The sequence below is a fragment of the Camelina sativa genome, chromosome 13 (genome assembly GCF_030686135.1).
Source record: "Camelina sativa cultivar CO46 ecotype springtype chromosome 13, ASM3068613v1".
NCBI classification, from domain to species: domain Eukaryota; kingdom Viridiplantae; phylum Streptophyta; class Magnoliopsida; order Brassicales; family Brassicaceae; genus Camelina; species Camelina sativa.
Genome location: NC_141892.1, coordinates 21925955 through 21933190, shown reverse-complemented (window position 1 = coordinate 21933190; position 7236 = coordinate 21925955). Strand labels below are relative to the sequence as shown.

Sequence of the window (7236 nt, the reverse complement as noted above, 5' to 3'; positions counted from 1 at the left end):
GACAACGATGATATTTTCAACCTGACGGAGACTTTCCAGAAGAGGTTCAGTTTTTCAGAAGAAACGGTCGGTCTGATTCTTTTCTTTACACATTTTTGTGCAACGTAACTCCTCAATTCGGTGGATAACAAAAGAATAACTATCTCCCGTAACAAATCAACACTGATTCCCCTTTTGGGGCTTAATACCTTCTTTCTCAATTAGTGTCTTCGACTAATTTGTGAAGAGAGCTATTTGGTTTATAACACGTTTTTCCTCTCTTAATTCTACCAGTTCAGTCGGTAAAATTACCTTATTTGCTCAGTTCTTTCAAGTAATTTAGGGTTTGTGCTTGGATCATAAGTTTTTTTTAGATCTAAATCTCAAAAAATGTCGTCAGCAATAGATAAAGCGCTAATGGCTATATCCTTGGAAGAAGAAGAAGATAAGCCCTTTGATATGCCCGATTTGCCTGAATTCTCCTCTTCTGTGAGGAACGAACTCAATCTCGTTGGAAGGGTTTTGAATCCAGGAAGTCAACCAATGCACAGGCTTCTTCGCAACATGCCTATGAAATGGCAAAAAGAAGGTCGGGTCAGAGGTATAGCTCTCAGTAAGGAGAAGTTCCAATTCATTTTCGATTCGGAATATGATATACAAGATGTTTTGAACAAAAGAGCCCACACCTATAACGAATGGTCTATCGTCGTTGATAAATGGTATGAGTTCCCGCCGGTCAATTATCTGCAATTCATCCCAATCTTGGTTCAGATCTGGAACCTGCCAATCAACTACTACACCAAACAAGCTATCACAGCACTCGAAGAATTATTAGGTCAAGTTCTTGAAGTCGCATTTGATCCGGAAAAACCTCAGTTGCAAGAGTTTGTCCGGGTTAAAATTCTCTTTGATGTGGCCAGACCCCTAAGAAGATCCAAGCTCATTAATCTGCCTAAAGGGGGATCAGCAGAAGTCAGGTTTCAGTACGAACGTATACAGAAACGATGTTACAACTGCCAAAGGCTGACACATGATCAAGATCTCTGTCCTCTGCTCATTAAGGAAAGACAAGATACCGCAGATGCCAGACGAATGGGTCTCCCAGTGGAAAAAAAGATTAAGCCTCTCATCATTAAGGAGTCTGATCCCCTTTTTGGGGTTTTGAGGGAAGATCAAGTAGGCGTGGATCCTACTACCAAAAGACCAAAAAAAGCAGCGGACGTTCTAGAGGGAATGAGACAATACCTCTTGGTGTGTAGCGAATCAGAATTTATGCTTCGCAGAGATAAAGTTATGAAATCAGTTAGTGATGTGGAAAAGGATCCTATTCTGCGGAAATCTGTACTCCGATAAGAACCTACTCCAATTGTTCACTCGGATGTTAACAAGGACAAAGGTATGGTTTTTAGTTATGATAACACTGAGATTAATCTGGAGAAACCAGGAGGAATATGTATTGCAAATCAGTTGATGATACATTCTGAAGCCAATCAGGATTGGAATTTGGAGTCAGTCTCTCCTTTTTCTGAGCAAGATCAGGCGAACTATCTAGCTCTCTCTCAGCCTTTTCAGGTTAATCCGACGGTTTTCAGAACTGGCTCCTCTGGAGCTGGTTCTTCCGGGATTAAACCCAAAAAACCTACAATAAGAAATAGGCCTTCAAAAAGCACTAGAAAAGCCAAACCTCTGGAGACTTCGAGAGCTAGTAGTCTCCAAACTCTTAAGCTCGGGCTATCAACAGGTTCACAAGTTAAAAGAAAAGCAGTTGATGAGGGATCAAGCTCTGCGAAGTCTTCCCAGCTAAATCCCATTGAGGCAATCCCACAGGAGGGATTGTCCAAAGCGCAATGAGCATAATAAGCTGGAATTGTCAAGGCTTGGGACGATCTCAAGACTTGACAATTCAACATCTCAAGGAAATGCGTAAAAACTATTTTCCTGAGATTTTGTTCTTGTCAGAAACAATGCACAGTAGAAATGTTTTAGTAGATCTTCAAGTTTGGTTAGGATATGAGAGGGTCATCACGGTGGAACCAGTGGGAAAAAGTGGTGGTTTAGCCCTCTTTTTAAAAAGCGGAGTTCAGGTGGATTTCAAGTTTGTAGATAAGAACTTGATGGATTTCCAAGTTCAATTTGGAGCAGTTTCGTTTTTTGTGTCGTGTATATATGGTGATCCAGTCTTCAAAAAAAGAATAGAAAATTGGGAGAGGATGAACAGAATTGGAGTTGGCCGTAAGGATAGATGGTGTATCATAGGCGACTTCAATGATATTTTACACAATGGAGAGAAATTAGGAGACCCCAGAAGATGTGATTCAAATTTCAAGTCTTTCTCAGATATGATTGATACTTGTGATATGGTGGCACTTGCAGGCAAAGGAAACCAGTTTACATGGGCAGGGAAACGCTATGACTTATGGATCCAGAGTCGGCTGGATAGAGCTTTTGGTAACAAAGATTGGTTCTCCTATTTCCCGGCTTCTAACCAGCGTTTTTTAGATATGAGAGGCTCAGACCATAGACCTGTCCTTCTAAAGCTCTTGGACTCGCAAGAAGAGTATAGGGGGCACTTCAGGTTTGACAGGCGTTTGCTTTTTAAGCCAAATGTTGAAGAAGCAATAGCGCAGGCATGGGGAAATTCATCTGCAAGAGATGCAACCAGTGTCTCCCATAGACTAAGGTTATGTAGAAAAGCACTCAGTTCCTGGAAAAAAACTAATACCCTGAATGCAAAAGAATCCATCACGCGTTTGGAATCTGACCTTGAGCTGGAAATCTCTTCATCATTCCCTAGAGCTATGATTGTCAATACCATTAAAAGAGATTTAGCAGCAGCTTATCGAGAGGAAGAAAATTTCTGGAGACAAAGAAGCAGATACCAATGGCTAAAGAGTGGGAATAGGAATTCTAGATTTTTTCATGCTTTTGTGAATGGAAACAGATCTAGACTGAGAGTTGAGTTTCTGTTGGACAAGTTTGGAGCAGAACAAAAGTCTGAAGCGACTAAAGGTGCAGTTGCCACTGATTATTTCCAGACTCTTTTCACTTCTTCGAATCCGACTCCTTTCACAACTTGGTTCTCTGATTTACCCCCGCGAGTTTCTCAATCCATGGATGACGTTTTGCTGAAGGATGTTACCAAAGAAGAAATAAAAGAAGCCATGTTCTCCATTAAACCTTCAAGCGCTCCAGGTCCAGATGGGATGTCGGCATTGTTCTTTCAGCATTACTGGGACATAGTAGGTGAGCAAGTAATAAAAGAGGTAAAGCTTTTCTTTGAAGAAGGGATTTTCCCAGAAGAATAGAACTACACGCATCTATGTTTGCTTCCCAAAATTCCCAACCCAAGCTTGATGAAAGATTTGAGACCAATTAGCCTCTGCTCAGTTCTATACAAATTCATCTCCAAGATAATGGTAAAAAGACTTCAGCCCATGCTCCCTGTAATCGTCTCAGAGAACCAGACGGCCTTTGTCACTGATAGGCTCATATCAGACAACATTCTGGTCGCTCACGAGATAGTTCACAGCTTACACACTTTACCTAGGGTCTCTTCCGAATATATGACCATAAAGTCAGACATGTCAAAGGCTTTTGACAGAGTGGAGTGGTGCTGTCTCAGATCTCTGTTACGGGCCATAGGGTTTCATTTAAAGTGGGTGAACTGGATAATGTTTTGTGTATCTTCAGTTATCTATTCAGTTCTCATTAACGATCAGCCGCATGGACTCATCAAACCGCAAAGGGGATTGAGGCAAGGAGATCCTTTGTCTCCTTTCCTTTTTGTCATTTGTGCTGAAGGTCTCTCTCATCTGCTCAACAAAGCGCAATCAGAAGGTAAAATTTCTGGTATCTGTCTGAATGAAGCGGGGCGGTTTCTCCACCATTTGCTCTTTGCAGACGACAGTCTGTTTATGTGCAAAGCCAAAACGGATCAAGCCTTGGAGTTGCAGTCGATCCTAACCAAGTACGGTAAGGTCACTGGTCAGGAAATCAATCAAGTCAAGTCATCCATCTCATTTGGATCAAAGGTTCCTGCAAATACCAAACAGACCATACAGAACATTCTGGGGATATACAGTGAAGGTGGAGCAGGTAAATACTTGGGTCTCCCTGAGTGCTTTAGCGGTTCAAAGGTGGAAATGTTGAGCTACACTAAGGACAGGTTAAACTCCACGGTATCTGGTTGGCATGCAAAAACTCTATCAATGGGAGGTAAGGAAATCATGATCAAATCAGTGGCTCTGGCAATGCCTATTTTTGCAATGACTTGTTTCAAGTTGCCAAAGACAACATGTGCTAATCTATCTAGTGTGATCGCAAACTACTGGTGGAGTGCCAATGATCATCAACGCAAGATTCACTGGGTTAGTTGGAAGAAAATGTTCTTATCAAAAGACCTGGGAGGGATGGGGTTTAGAGACCTCATATTATTTAATCAGACTCTTTTAGCCAAACAAGCATGGAGGCTACTACAGGAACCTACCTGCCTTTTCTCAAAGCTAATGAAGTCGAGATATTTCCCAAATGCGGGGTTCCTTGAAGCACGATTAGGTAATAGACCCTCATTTGGTTGGAGAAGTATTCTCTTTGGTAGAGAGCTCCTATTAAAAGGACTGAAACGCAGAGTAGGAAATGGAGCTTCTCTAAAAGTATGTATGGATCCATGGATAGAGGATGGAGAGATGCGACCCCCTTGGATAAAAAACTCAATTATTGACATTAATCTGAATGTCAAGGAACTCATAGACTTTGAGAGAAGAGAATGGGATTCGCAAAAGTTGGAGTTTCACTTCCTTCCTAATGACATCGTGAAGATTCTGAAAAAAAAACCGGTGGTAGACATTGAAGACTTCTATGTGTGGAAACATAAAAAAAGCGGTGAATTTACTGTTAAATCTGCTTATTGGTTGGCAGACAACGTTTATAACCAAGAGCTCCACCTTGAAGCGAACATTCAGCCTTCGATAAACGAGTTAAAAGCACAGGTTTGGAAACTTCAAACTGACCCCAAGCTGAAAGTTTTTCTCTGGAAGGTGTTGAGTGGAGCTTTACCGGTTATTTCAAAACTCAAAGGCAGAGGTATTAGAGTGGAAGATAGATACCAATTATGTGGACAGCAGGAAGAGTCAATTAACCATGTGCTGTTTCAGTGTTCCGGGGCAAGACATGTATGGGCTCTTTCAAACTACCCCTCTCCTGAATTTGGTTTTGACAAGGGCTCAGTATACTCGAATCTTCATCACCTACTGATAAATAGAGATAATAAGAATTGGCCTTCCCAGCTAAGAAAAAAGCTTCCCTTGGATTATTTGGAGAATATGGAAGAACCGAAATACTTTCCTTTTTGAGGCAAAGTCCTTTACTGTCCTCGATTCGGTTAAAAAAATTAGGGAAGATGTGGAAGAATGGTTCATTGCTCAGAGTTTGGACACTAATGGAGAGGTTGTACCTGAGACAACAACGATAGTGAATCTTCACAACCAAACAATAACAGGACAACCGAAAAGGAATGAAGTTTCGGAACCACCCCCTTACCTTGGCTGAAATGTAATGTTGGGGTGTCGTGGTCGAGAAGGAATCAACTTGCAGGAGGTGCTTGGTTACTGCGGAATGAAAAAGGTGATATCCTTTTACACAGTCGAAGAGCCTTTACCAATGTGGTAAGGAAAGATGAGGCCAGCTTTTTAGTCACCAAATGGACTATCGAGTGTTTAATCAGCCATAGATGTGACAAAGTTATTATTGCCATGGAAGATGCGAGTTTGGTTCGTTGTGTTTTGCGACCAAAAGCTTGACCTTCTTTCACTTATGAATCAGGTGAATTGTCAAGGCTTTTGGTCTTTATGGATAGGTGGAGAGTGGAAATGAAATTAGCAGGAACTAACAGAAGAGCTTTTCTCATCACTCATAGTATAACAAGTGAGTGTAGACTTCAAACATATGTAGCAGCAGGTCCGCCAGCGTGGTTGCATTTTGTTCTTAAAAATGAGAGAGTTATATCCTCTGTATAGTTGCTGATAGTATGCCTTTTGTTTCGATAGGTAGGCATTTTTTGGATAGAGCCATGTTTTCATAAATGGCAAAGTATAGCTTAGACATTAGTCTAACTGTGGGTGATCTTATAGTTTTAGATCCCATGTAACAGCTATGTAATCTTTCGATATATATCTCATCAATATAATCCAGTTGACCAAAAAAAAAAAACTATCTCCCGTAAAAGTATCTGAACATATTGATAAGGCCTTTTCTGATATTTAATACAATGGTCAAATTAAATCCCTATTTTGTCATGAGAGGAATTATAGTTGGAAAACAAAAATTAGAAGACTTCTACATGTAAAGGGTTGTATTTAGCATATTTTAATGTAATTAAGCTATTTTCCAAGTAAAAATTAGTGTAGGTTCCATTTCTCAAACAATTTTGAAGTAGGGGATTTTGCTCTATATTCATTTCTTAGAGAAAATAATAATTTTCTAAAAAAACATACATTTACGTAAGCTAGAAATAACTGTGTGTAATATTAGGATAGATGATATTTTTATAATAGATTATCATGGAAGAAGGATTTTATGATTCTTCTTAAATTAGGTTAGATGGTCCCAAGCCTTCATGGAACTCCCTTGACCACTCAATTAGGAGTGTTAGCCTGTTAGCCCAGTGCCAGCGGTACGTTGATGATCAACCCTAACGGTACTGTTTATACTTTTACGATTTAATAACAGTGGACTGGATATTTGATGGAGACTAGCTAACTTATAAGATATAATAGTGTAAATACTATATGTGGTTAAATATAACATATTATATGTATATATATATATATATATATATATATATATTGGTGAAAACTGAAAAGCAGATTGTGGTTTAATTTTACAAAGAACGGATTAAATTCTATAAATATAAGATTTAATAACACTATATTTTGAAGCATGATTTAAAATGATTAATTATTTTAATAATAGTGAATTATAGTTTATTGAAATCTGTAGTTGTATAAAATATGTTACGAATTTTTAATAATAACTTATGTAATTATGTTATACGTAGCAAGATTTGAATAATGATTATTTTTCTACGCAAAAAAAAAATATTATTAAAATTTTTGTTTTAGTGAATAAAAAGTAAAAAAAATACTTTTGTATATGTTAAAAAAATTATTGATAGTAGAACTTTTTTATATATAAAAAGTAGAAAAATACTTTTGTATATATTTAGACAAGTTACAGTTTTGCATTTAAATCAAGTTTTCT

The 7236-nt window shown here is 38.7% G+C and overlaps 1 pseudogene; it reads left to right on the top strand.

Moving 5' to 3' along the window:
• The first annotated feature begins 369 nt into the window (after positions 1-369).
• On the top strand, positions 370-1830 carry LOC147929838 (uncharacterized; annotated as a pseudogene).
• Positions 1831-7236: the final 5406 nt, after the last annotated feature.